This window comes from Anomalospiza imberbis, chromosome 1, assembly GCF_031753505.1.
Source record: "Anomalospiza imberbis isolate Cuckoo-Finch-1a 21T00152 chromosome 1, ASM3175350v1, whole genome shotgun sequence".
Classification (NCBI taxonomy): domain Eukaryota; kingdom Metazoa; phylum Chordata; class Aves; order Passeriformes; family Viduidae; genus Anomalospiza; species Anomalospiza imberbis.
This window is the reverse complement of record NC_089681.1, coordinates 108,493,951-108,506,870: the sequence shown is the minus strand read 5'-3', so window position 1 is coordinate 108,506,870 and position 12,920 is coordinate 108,493,951. Positions and strand designations below refer to the sequence as shown.

Here is a 12,920-nt window from a genome sequence, read left to right as displayed (position 1 = left end):
AAGCCCAGCAAAAACATCAGGTGGAATTTATACTGTGTGGGCAAAGGGTGGCTCCCCTGTTCATGCAAGTAAGGAGAAGTCTTAGGTGTAAAACAGTATCAACACTGTTGGGGCATTTTTGTAAACTGACAATTTTCAGTGCAAGCATCATATGCAACAACTTTTCTTCAAAATTGTAGAAATTAAATAAAGTAGGACTAGACACAATGTAAGTATAACTACTTGCTGTCATGTTTTACAAGGGAAATTGCTAATTTCCAGTAAAAATGAAAAAAAAACAGTTTTTTAATTTTGTCACTTCAATTTAGCAGAATGTCTCACTCCAATACACATATTTTCATAGACAATTTTTTATGGATTTCTTTTATTCTGGCCAAAACAAGAGAAAAACCAGAAAATCATGCTTAGTATGCTTGGAATGAGCAATGGAAGGACTGTTATTTTATTGGATCTGTGAAAATGAAATCTAAGGAATATTTTGTGGGCTGTTACAGAAATCTGGTTACTGTCATATCTTTGCTTTACTCATGATCATCAGGGTACAGAGTGAGAGATTTCATTTTGCTTTGCTATATTGGTTGATGTTCTTATTCCTATGTACAGCTTCTCCTATGACACAGGGGAAACAGAGGTGTGTCTTCATGACATTAGAGGGGAGGCTCCAGAGGTGCACCCAAGGTTATTGTACTTGAGCATAAAGCTAGGCCAGATGTGCCTGCAAGACCTACCCAGCAGCATGATTTTGGCTCCCAGAGATTGGTGCCTGGCTGGAGTGCAATGTAGGAAGAGCTCCTCAAGGAGAATTTTAACCAGGAACCTACTGAGAGCAGTGGGGGCTGTGGTATTTTTACCACAGCTAAGGACCCAGAATATGTTGCTGCATTTTGCCATGTTGAAATGTGATTTAATTCTAAAATGAACTTGGTTTCTGGACCAACATTAGGTTCGTTGTAAAGAAAATACGAAGCAGAACTGTATAAATACATTTCTACCAACAAGTAAGGAAAAGAAGGAAGGTATACTGTTCATCCAACCAGTCACAGTGTTGAGTCTTTCTGTAACAATTTTTTTTTTTTTTTAATACCATGCTTTCCTGCTTGGTTGCAATCCCCTTTGTTATCCCTGCTGCTTTAAACTGTATTTTTCAGGGTTATATTTTGACAAGATAGGTGGCAAATAGAGGAAGACTGAATATAAAGAGGGAAAAACTGAGAAAACTAAATATATGTATATACACACATATATATAGTATAACTATGCAGCAATATTGTCAACTCTGTGATGTAATTGGGAAAGATGGATTCTGAACTTACTACTTCTAATGACAAGTAAAAAGCCTGCTTTATTTCTCTGAGTGCAGCAAAAACTTGTAATAAATGTAGTTTTCATTAACAAATGCAGCAGCAACTATAGTTGTTTAAGAGGTATTTTGGGCAGCTGGAATGTGTTTTTTCACTGGTTGGTTTATAAAAAGCCTATGGCAAGTTACTAATTTCTATTATATCAGCTTGCTTTTAGATGCACTGAGGTGTGTTACCTAAGCTCACTTTTTCCCCAGTTACATCACAGTGCTAAAAACAAACTCCAAGAGAGTGCATTCTGTCCAAGGAAGAGGAAATTACTTTAATGTGTTTCCTGTGACTGTTCTTTATGGTATAAGAAGGGTCTGCAGCATGGTCTTATTTGTTTCATTTGGACAAAAGAGCAAATTTGCTGCTACTATACAGCTGAAGAAAAAGCATACTTTCAGAGAAAGTATCAAAAGAGGATATTCTGCTTTGGGCTGATTCACCAATGTCTTCCATCTGCCTGCCTTCCTCATCTGCAACTGCAACAAGTGGGTTTGTGGTGCTGCATTGATAACGTGGCAGCATTTTTATCTTGTCTGCTGTGGCATGAGTGAGTGATTGAGATGCAAGGCTATAGAGAGAAGGGCCCTATGTATGCATTCTTGCAAATAGGAACATAGGGAATGCATAAACATAGAAAATCTAGGATAGCTGGAACAAAGTGTTGGTGGGTTTTGTAGAAACAGTGATAATCTAGAGAGACAGCACTCTGTGTGTGTTTGTGGATGTGCCTGTGGCAAAGAAATGTAGGAAGAAGCAGTTTCACCTCCAAACCGGTGTGTTGTTATGAGGCTTGCCACACTTTGCTTGAGTCCCAGCTGTGCTACTGGGCCAGGAGTGGCTACACTGATCTGTGAATTCTTTTCAACTTCTGTTCATTTGTGCTGTGTTCAGTTGTGCTTGTGCAGAGTCTGAGACAGTAGGACTCTTTACTCTAGAGAGCTTCTTGGCTTTGGGGCTAGAAGAAAAGACTTATGTAGATATTGGTTTGATTGTCAAACAGTGGGATTTGTTAGCTGTATTTTTAAAATCAGACCTATATATAAATAAGATTTTGATTGTAGCTTATGTCTGGGTTTTTTTGGTGAATTTCACATGAGTTATGTAAGCATTCTATTGCCATCCATACTCTTTTGCTTTCCAAAAAGAGCACATTCCATCCATTCATGCTGATCAAGAGTAGCATGTGAAAATGGCAATAGCAACAGCTGCTCTTTTGAATAGAGTTGTAGCTGGCTTGACTCTGGTCCCAGCTGTCAAGGGGTAGAGTTTGTGAAAATTGTAGCACTACACTTGGCCCAGGACAGGGGCTCTGGGCGATGCTACTTTACCTCTAGTCATTCATAATTTATGAATGAGTAATTAAACATGTGATGTAAAACTGTAAAGAAGCAGTGCTTTCATACTGTATCTTCAAAGATTCAATTTAATCTGAAATTTCTTAAGACATTAAAAGAAAAAAAAAAAAAACAAAGAAGATTGAAACAAAAAATTTGGAAGAGGTTTCTTAGTACAAGCTCTTTGAAGTCACTAGCTAGATTGAGTTGATGAGGACCAATTAAAGCAAAACATGTGTCCACAATTTGCTGCCATTTGTTCAAGGCACATCTTTATGGATGAAGTTTTTTGCTTCTGTAATGATGAAGATGCAAATGTCTTTCCCATGAGGCTGAGCGATCTCTGTTTTTTATAAAGAGCTAATGTGATGATTTAGGCCCTACAGCATGAGCCACAATATGTCTGCATTTTCTGTAGTAAAGCATGCACATTATAATTAGCCATGCGTGCACTGTTCACTCAGGGCTTCTAAGTTGCATATAAGCTAGAGAAAAATGTGAGGGCAGGTAACTGGTGAAGCTCTTGGTGCACAGCCTCTATATGGGACTTTCTTCCTCAGGCTTCATTTTCCTGAAAAAATGCAAGGACTTTTATTTCTTGTTTACTTACAGCACTAGGGTCTGTGTGAGGACCTGTCACCACAGCATTTGAAATAAACGGCCATCTGAGTGCTTCTTCATGTCATTATCACTTAGTGTGTTCCCAAGTATCACTCTTTCATCTCAGAAGCCTGGCACAATGCCCAGCAATATCAATAGAAAGAGTTTCCTGTTTGCAAGTATGTACCACTCTCTGTAGTAAAATGAGCAAAAATGGCTGTGAGTGGCCTGCCTCGTAACACAGGCTGTCACAAGTCTCGTATCCCCTTGCTGTGGATGCAGCTCACCTTCCCCAGTGTTAACTGGCAGCCTGGCTGCCTCTCAGTCAAGTCTTAGCAGTGAAGCTCACCCTGTAGAAAGGGTTAGCACATGCCTGCACTCCTTTCCAGTCTGAAGCAAGTCCGGGGGCTCATCCCTCTTCTCGTAAATATTTGATAAGCAACTTGAGTTTGTAAAATTCCTGTATTAGAGAAGACCCAATCCTAAGTACCTTCTGAAAGGTGTTGAGCAGCCTTCTAATGCCTCTTGCCTCTGGTAGGAACCCACACCTACCAGCTTTTCTTTCTATTGCCAAGTGCTGTCTGTGAATAATTACGTGTTATTAATAAGATGGTATGCACTGATGGCTCATTTATACAATTACACATGGCTCGTTTAGTGCAAGTGAAGAGGCGTGGTAACAGTACAAGAAAGACTGCTGCCAGATGCAGGGGAATAACCTGTCCTCTGCCCAGAGTAGTAGATGAGACGTGAAGAAAAAGATTTATAGAGGAGGTAGCTTGACATTAGGTGTCAGGTAAAAATGCTTTATCAGGTTAAGGTATTGAAACCCTAGGACAGGCTAGTCAGGAGGATTTAAGTCTGCCACTGAAGAACCAAATGGAAAAAAAAACAAAAAGCCACATCTCTCAGGGGAGACAGAGGTCATCTAGATGATTTCAAAAGCTCCCATCAAACCCTCTGTTCCTGTGACCACTAGATACTGTGTCCTTAGTGCAAATGAGCCTGCTTGCTTCCACAGAGAGCTCTCAGCTTGCACTAGCCATGTATAATTAATCCATTCGCTAGAGATGCACAGCTGACATGGGCTTAAAAGTACTGGGGATCACTTGATACACATCAGCAGAGAGTGTCTTCCTATCATTCACAAGGACCCACAGAGAGGAAAGAAAACAGCATTTTTGTTGTGCTCTCTTAGATTGGCAGGTATTAGCATAAGCAAAGACAGCAGCAGGGAGTGGTTATCCAGCAACAGATTCCATCTGGTTTGCTTAAAAATTCGAAAGGTAAGCAGCCTTTGGCTATGCAGTGTATCATGTACAAAGCTTTTTGGGATACTCACTGGGCTGAGGCATTTGTGTTTGAGAGTCACGTGGCTTGGTAACAGCCTGCCTATCGGGCAGCTCACAGCAAGCAGTCCCTCAACACTTCCTTCTCCCAGAATTCAATTAAAGGTTGTTGCTTCAGTTTCTCAGCAAAAACTGCCTTCTTGAAAAAAGCTGCAACCTTCCATTTTGCAATCCTGTCCTGGAAAACAGACCTTATAAAAGGGGACTTTAAAAGCAAACCAATGCACCTTATAAAGAAACTTAATAGAATTTACATTTTCTTATCAGATGTAGGCTCCAATGTCCTTGATGTGCCCTTTATTGATATTTCAGCTGCAAACACACATACAAGAGGGAGGGTTCCTGATTGCTGCCAGAATAAGCAAAGCTCTGTGAATAGGATGGCTCTTGCCATTCCAAAACTGAGATTGTTCCCATGAATAGCTTGCAGTATTTATTTAAAATTTGATGATTCCATGAACTGTGCCCTTAAAGGTGTTACAGTTTGGTAGGATTTCACAGATAATGTGAACTCTTAAATGAGTCTGAGGTGTATCTGTGGGGTGGGGATCTTCTGCCTTGTTTTGCCAAGAGCAGATACAAATTCAGGACAGAGCAACACAAACAATTAACATGTTTTGTAAAGTTTTCCACCTTTCTTGCAGATTTGCTGAAACACAGATGTGGAATAGGCCTGGGGCTGTAGAATTTCAAGTCATGGTTTAGATCCTTGACACTGAATTTGGGATAAAAAGCCAACAGGCAGTTACATTATTATGTTTGCTCTTTCCATTTGCAAACAAGCGATTCATGCCTTTGCACATATCATTTGATAGTCTGGTATGTTCTTGTTATTAAGCACCTTCAATTTTATGCTTATACTGGTGCTATTTGCACAAGAACCCTGTAGATTTTTCAAAATTAATGAGCACGTATTCTTAACAGTGTTTATATTCATCAAGCATTCACACACCAGTTGTGTGACATTCAGGTAACAACGTCCATGATTAGTATGCTAGAAAACCAAGAGATATTAAGTAAATATGTATAAATATATATGCTTAGCCAAATTTGAAAATGCTGCAATGATTTGGTTTTAAAATTCCTTACCACCTTGTTAAAACAATAATCTGATATAAACCCACAATATAACTTCCATCTTACATTTTGAATGGTTTGTGTTTTGGACGTGAAGTGATCCCCATTGTATGACACCATATCTGTCTAATCTGTTTTAGATTCAGCTCTGTTTGCCTCAAGCCCCGAGAGAGATGTTTTAGAGGGAAGGCAAATAGGCAGGAGTACAAATGTGACTTTCCTCTATTTTCCCTTTCAAAAGTCTATTCATCCATCTCTAACAGAAATGAAACTTCAGGAACAAAGGCTTAGCGGCCTGTGGCCTGTGCAAATTCATGTGTGTGTTTTGAGAGCCACTGTCAAGTGGAGGAAGAAACGTTGCTGGCCTAGCAACCATGAAATATCGGTCCTATTGAATTCAATGGCAAAACTCCCATTGACATTAGTAGGATTGGGATTTTATTCCCAGTTTTATTTCATGTTCCCAGCTTGCTTTAATATGTTGCAATATGAAACAAAAATATCCTGTCAAATATTTATTTCTTTCCCCAAAGCCTTCTTTTCTTCCTGGTTGTGCCTAAGAAACATTGTTATGGCTTTTGATGACATTGCAATCAAGGCCTAATTCAGCAAAAACAACAAAATATGCAAATTGAGTTTTTAGCCCCAGTCAGACTGCTCCTGCAGCAGCCACTAGCCTTGGGCTTCAATTGCCATTGAACTATGTTCCAATAATTTGAAATAAGAAAATTTATATGTCAACTTGCACACTGGTGCCTCATGTCCATGAATTATCCAATGCCTGTGACAGTGTTCCTGTGGGAAAGACAGAAAAATTGCTGTTGTATTCTCTGTTACATTGTTATCTGATATTCCCCTTGTGGGAACTCCCTTGCACAAGGATTTGTACCACTTGTATCAGAACCAAAGCAATATTTAGATCCCGGTGTTTAGGTGCTGAAACTTGTATCTGTTAAAAGTGTCTGACTATTTGCAACGCGTTTGAATTTTTCTCCCTCCAGCCACCCCTTGGCAAGCTACATGCTGTTATTTTTGAGCAGGAAAGACCTAACTGTGGATGTTGTGGCATCTTTCATGTTGTGTGTCCATTGTAACTCGCTGCAGGCCATGTAAATAATTTACTTGTAAAACCAGGCTTGTTGCAGGCAGTGGAAACAGTTTGGAAGAAATACACATACATCAAAGTGTCATCTAATTCGGCAGCATGTGATGGGTATTATCCCTGTCCCTTCTCTAAATAGAAAATACATGGATGTGGACCTACAAAAATTCTTCAAAGAACTTAAGTTTGTACCAAAACTTAAGCACATTAGACTCAATGGAAGACTTCAAAACTCAACCTGTGAAAAAACTTGGTGTGAAACATCATCCAAGTTAGCCTTTGGAACAAAGCCTTTGCTTCTAGAAGCAGTGCATCCATCTGGTCTTTATTTGAGAACAGGCATCTACAAAACTTCCTTGACAAATCAAGGCCCTGTACATAATTGGTATGAATGTATTGTTTTGTAGTACATTATTGGTTTAAACTATGCATATCCTCTAATGTCTGAAACTTCAAGGGCAGGATGTACTCCCAAAGTCTGGGAAAAGCCACAGTCTCCTTTCATATGATGTTATTCCCCATTATTATTTTTGGATAAGACTAAGCTGTTTGTTATATGTCCTACACAAGAGGTTTGAAAAGTGATCTTAGCAGGAAAAATACTCTACCCCTGCTCTGGTAACTTATAGCCATCCCTCTTCTGGGTTCACAAAAGGTTCTGGAAACGAGGAGAAAAAGTTTATAGGAGGTCACAGCCTTTCATCTAGAGAAGGCAAGGGAACCATTACCCTGAGGCCATATTTCCTTGGGGGTGAGGTGCTGGGCCTCCACTGGCTGGTGTGTATCTCATAATGCGCATCATGAGTGCCCAGGAGGAACCAACACTTCAGGTTTTGGAGGAATAGTGCAGTGTAGCCTGGCCAGCTTTCCCATTACTGAACTATTCCTATTGCTCAAGACCAGGCTCCTGGTCATATCCAGAGCCAAGGACAGGATTTCTGGGGCCAGGTTTCCCATATCAGCAAATGCTTAATAACTGATTTTGTCACTCAGTGAGTTTTCCTAAGTACCTAAGCAGATTAACCTGCTTTCTTCCTGGTGGCTGGAAGAGGAATATTCTGCAGGTGGCTTGAAGAAGTGCATGAGGCATGTCTCTCTAATACAGAGTACCAAGATATTTTGGAAAATCTGATCCCTTTCCCTTGAATTTAAGGGAGCAGACTTTGTTTCAAAATTATGTAATACTATATTTTGCCTCAGAATTGATGAGTAATATTCAGTGCTTGCTAAGACCAAGTTATAAGGAAGGGTGGGAAACAAAAAAAAAAAATGCATGTTGAAGGAAGTAAGAGTGTGGATGAGTAGAGAGATGGATGGATATTCCTAATGATAAAGTAAATATATTCATAATAAAGTAAATATATCGATTTCTTATTGCAGGTTTAATTGCAGTCTTTAGGTGTATTTCACATATACATTTGAAACACTTGTGCTGATTGGATTTATTGTGTGTCTATTCTGTATTCATTGGACTGTGTTCCCTAACTCTCTACTGCAGCAACATGTAAATAACTTTCTAGCCACTGCCATCATCAGTAGAAATGTGTATGCTGTAGCAGAATAAAGCTTGCTCTGCATGGAAACCTAAAATACTGCTTAGAGCAAAATTTTCAGACCACACAGCAAACTCTACCTCATGAGGTTAACCCATAGACCTTCCTTATTGCTAGAAAAGGAGCCAGCAATTCTCTCTCATCCCTGAGGAATACTGGTCTTAAATAAGTTGATGACCAATGTCAGCAGTTGTTATGAGTCATTGCAGGAGACCCTGAAAGAGTTTGAAATTTTTGTGCATTCATAGATGACTTCACATCACATTTTATTGTGACTTTCAGAGTGAACCAGTGAGTATTACGGACAGTACTTGGATGTAAAACTGTGAAAAGCAGCATGATTTCTGGCCACATTATAAATTCATTTTGTAAAACCCATGGCTTTGTTGCTGCTGGAATTCCCATGCAGTCAGCCTGTGAGGGATGCTCAGTTTTCTAATATGAAGTTTCTCATTCTTTATGCATTTGGAAAAGGCACTGCTTCCTTAAGTTAGTATTGCATGGGAAGGATGATGACTTTGCACTGTCTTCTAAAGCATTAGATTTCACTGGCTCCTGTAGAGGCTACAAATTCATTAGGCTATTGCACCTTCTCATTGCTGAGGGCATTAGCAATTAACATACAAACAACCACAATGAAGATATCAGAGAGGAAAGTAAAGATAACAAACAAGGAGAGAACCTGATAAATTAATAACAGCATGCTTGCAGGGCAAAACACTTGTGTTTGTGTCGACAGATTTAGTTTTGCCTTGAAGCACAGGGAGAGAAAAAAAGGTGACTTAAAATCCTGTGAACTTTCAGCTTTGTCTTGGAGGTAGAATGGATAAATTATCTCCCATTTTTTGTTGTTCACTTCAACAGTGCTGGAGTTTGACACTATTTTTTCCTTAGAGAACCTGGCCATTTCACCTAGTTCAAAGCTGTTTTGTTGTGCCATTTCAGGAAGGAAGAGCTGTTTTTCTGATCAAGGTTCTGTACATGCCTGAAAGCCTCACGTTAAATCACTGCCCCGGGATGTACTTCTTAATGCTGAGGTTGTGAAGCATGAAGTTAATCACATTACGGTCTGTACTGCACAGAGGTGCCCTGAAAGTTATTAAGGATGAAGCTTGTGCTGGAGAAAGGGCAATAGGTGCTTAGGGAAGGCTGATTCCCAGGAGCAAATAAGGAGGATGTGCAGGAATGGAGTAGTGTTTACAGCTTATTAGGAAAAGACAGTAGCAGCTCTTTTTTTTTTTTTTTCTTTTTTTTTTTCTCTTTTTTTCATGCAGAGCAATCCCTTATGGGAGAGCTCATCTACAAGATAGGAGTTATAGAACCCTGGGCCTCAGCTATGCACACTGCAGTCCATCTGTTCTTGCCCTTGGGACATTTATGACTGGGACCATTAGTTTCAAAGTCACTGCTGAGCATGTCTGTGACTGACAGGGAATCAGATATAAATCCTCCAGCCTCTGAGGTGGAAGTGAATGAACTGGAGACAGGATAAGACAGAGAATGCTTAGTGTGCATCTCCTACAGGAGAAAGGAAAGTCCTCGTTCCTTGTAGTTTACAGAGCTGCAGAAAACCTGGAGTGAGTGGGGTGCACTGTACATAAACTTGAGTAGCTTTTTCTTTCAGGAAAATTTGTTTCAGAAATGAAAGGCAGTTCTGAGGAAAAGTCTTGGTCTGAATTGTTGTTGGGAACATCTCTTAATGCTCCTAGCTATAAGCTTCTCTCAGCTCCAGGGCATCTGTCTTCACCAGTATTTTCCAACATGAAAACAATCCCTCTTCCTTGCAGAAGATGGTGACACCATTTGATGACTTCTGTCAGCTCTTCTCAGCCCTGAGGAAGCCACTGCCCCACCTGTGGATGTTCCCTGCTCCTGGCACTTCAGTTCTACCAGAGCAACATGCCTTTTCCACAGTGGTTTTCACTGCTGCATCAAACTTTTCAGATTCATTCCCCTGGTTCCCAGGCTCTGTGGCAACCCAGAGCTGCACAGCACAGCTCAGCACAGCAAACTGTGCTTCTGTGGACCGTGGGCTGGCTGTGCTCCAGAGCAGCCCCATCACAGAAAGAACAGCTTGAGGGTTACAGTCAATTAGCATAAATTGCTAAGGGCCCAAAATATGTTGCAGAGCCAGTGTGGATTGTTAAGCCTTGAAACACATTCCCTTCTTTTTTCTCACTTCTTTTTTCTCTGCTGACTCTGTGAAGGAGAAGAAGCTTAGAGCCCATTTTTATCATTCTCAGAGGAGGGATGTAGCTGATGCAGCTAGAAAATTAGGGCCAAAAGCACCTCCTAATATCCAGGAGACTTTGGGCTGTTGTTTTTGTCACTGAATTTCTCAGTATCTCCTCTTCCTGCATGTCTTTTCTATTCAACTTTTAAGCATTTGAGGCTAGGGGTTGACAGTATTTGGATGTGTTATACAGTGCTGAGCATACTTTTGGCTCTTATTTAGTAATTATAATAATTAATAAGAAATACCATATGGCTAAAAATATTGTAACTCTCAAAAGAATTCTTGGGCCATTTATTTTTTGTGCATATTAATATGTGCCTCATTTAAGCCAATTATTTTTGTATTAACAGGCATTGGTTATGCCATCCTTCTGCTTTTATTTTTAGTAATATTCAGATTATTACAAGAAGTGTGAAGAGCAAGTGAAAAAAATAAATCTGTTTCCTAGTACTTGTCTTCTAAAATTAAATTTTCTGGTTGAATAATCCTACGTTTAATCCTCAAAGGGATGTGTCCCCCAAGGGGAACATTCTCTGCACCCTCAGGTGCCTGCTTTCAAAATGTCAGAGGATGGGAGGTGAATTAATGAATCCAAATCCTTGTTTGGAAATCAGGTGGTGTTTGATTATGGCTTTACCATCTTTAACCACAAATGTGAAATTTATGGACTAGAGACATGTTACTCTCAAAATTCAATTCCCAGGTTGTGTTCTACTTTTCATACAGTTCAGCAAAATATGATAGAATCCCTCTTTTCCCATCTTGTCAATTATGGGAGACTGGGAAATCTCAGTTTTCAGTGTTTCAAGATGAAATTTTTAGGTCTAGTAGAGTTGATCCTTTTTAGCATGGTATAGACAAGTGTAAAGCCTCTTTTCTCCTATGGATTGAAGGGATTCAAGCTTTATATCCATGGAGGAATGGAGATCACACATGGTCCTGGTGTATCTCCAGACTGCCTCTGTGTGTCCCACTTTTTGGACTGGAGACCTGTTGTCACAGGCTATGACAAAAGCTTCTGTTCCTGTTCAGTGATATTTTGACAGCAGAGTGTTGTTACTGAGCTCATAATCTGGTGCAAAGGATGTATCCATCCTTGTACTGGGCAGCATCCACAACAGGAAACACAGACCAAGGACTTGGGTCACCGTGGTACCTAAATCATCAAAGTAGCAGATTTTCAAAGTTATGAATGAGCTTACAGAAGTGTATTTCTTTAAAATTCAGCTGTGAGTAGAATATGATGCTTATTGCTGTTAAGAAAGGACTAACATAGTGTGACCATCTCACTGATAATTTCAGAACTATTTCTTTTGTTTAAATATTAAGTAGAAATTATTGAAAAGCTTTGACTACTGCCTTTTTAAGAACAAAAGCACAGATAAGTATATTTTTAAAGTGTGATTTGATATGCTGAGGGGGAACACAGGGGAGAGATGTGCAGAAGAATGCAGGTTTGTGTTAGTATTTTTTTAAAAACAGCTAAGATGCTATTTTGCGAAGTAAAGTTGTTTTGTGGTGGCAGATGTATAAAGACATTGGTTGTTTCAATGTCAGGTGTCTCTGGCAGATGAATAACAAGATTGTGTGAAGAACTGCAGTTGGATCAGCAAGGCTGATTCCTACCAGTCAGAGAGCGTCTGGAGATTACAGTGTAGCATGGAGAATTTATTGAGGTGATTTATCCACGGTGCTTGTGAATACATTACATCCACACTCTGTCTCAGCTTGTGTAGATTGGTTCTCAATACCTACAAATGTATTATTAATGTTACTTTAGAAAGCAGTACGTTTTTGCATAGTTTCAATATCCTTCATGTTCATGGATTTTGAACATAACTCTGAAGCTTGCAGTAAATCTTCTGCTGCTGAAACAAATAAATTCTGGGAAAACATAAAAATTACTTTTAAAAATTACGTTTGATAAAAAATACTCAGTCAGCCTTTCTGCTACTGAGAGCACCTGACAACCAGAAATGGAAATTTCTATAAAAGAGACTTCTGAAAGAAGCAAAGGAGGAAAATGTAATATTCCGGTTTTGCCTGCGGGGCTGTCTTCTTGTTTTGGAAGTTTCCATCAATAGGTGCAGTTTGTAGAAAAGACAGGTGGACAAAAGCAACCTAAAATAAGGAAACAGACGAAGCACAATTTCATGTTAAGTACTCTGTTTTCCTCCTCATCCATAAGTTCTTGTGCTATGAGGGAAACAAAACCAAAAAGGCTTTTTAGAGGAGGAGACCAAGAACTTTTTTTTTAGAGTCAGCAATAAGACAATCATGTGAGAAAAGACTCTTCAGTTCTTGTGGTTTCCTCTGT

At 39.6% G+C, this 12,920-nt stretch overlaps 1 protein-coding gene across 4 annotated transcripts in view; it reads left to right on the top strand.

The window, feature by feature from the left end:
• Nucleotides 1–12,920, top strand: part of TMEM108 (transmembrane protein 108) — a 178,488-nt gene that overhangs the window by 94,041 nt on the left and 71,527 nt on the right. The gene's annotated exons all lie outside the window — the stretch shown is intronic.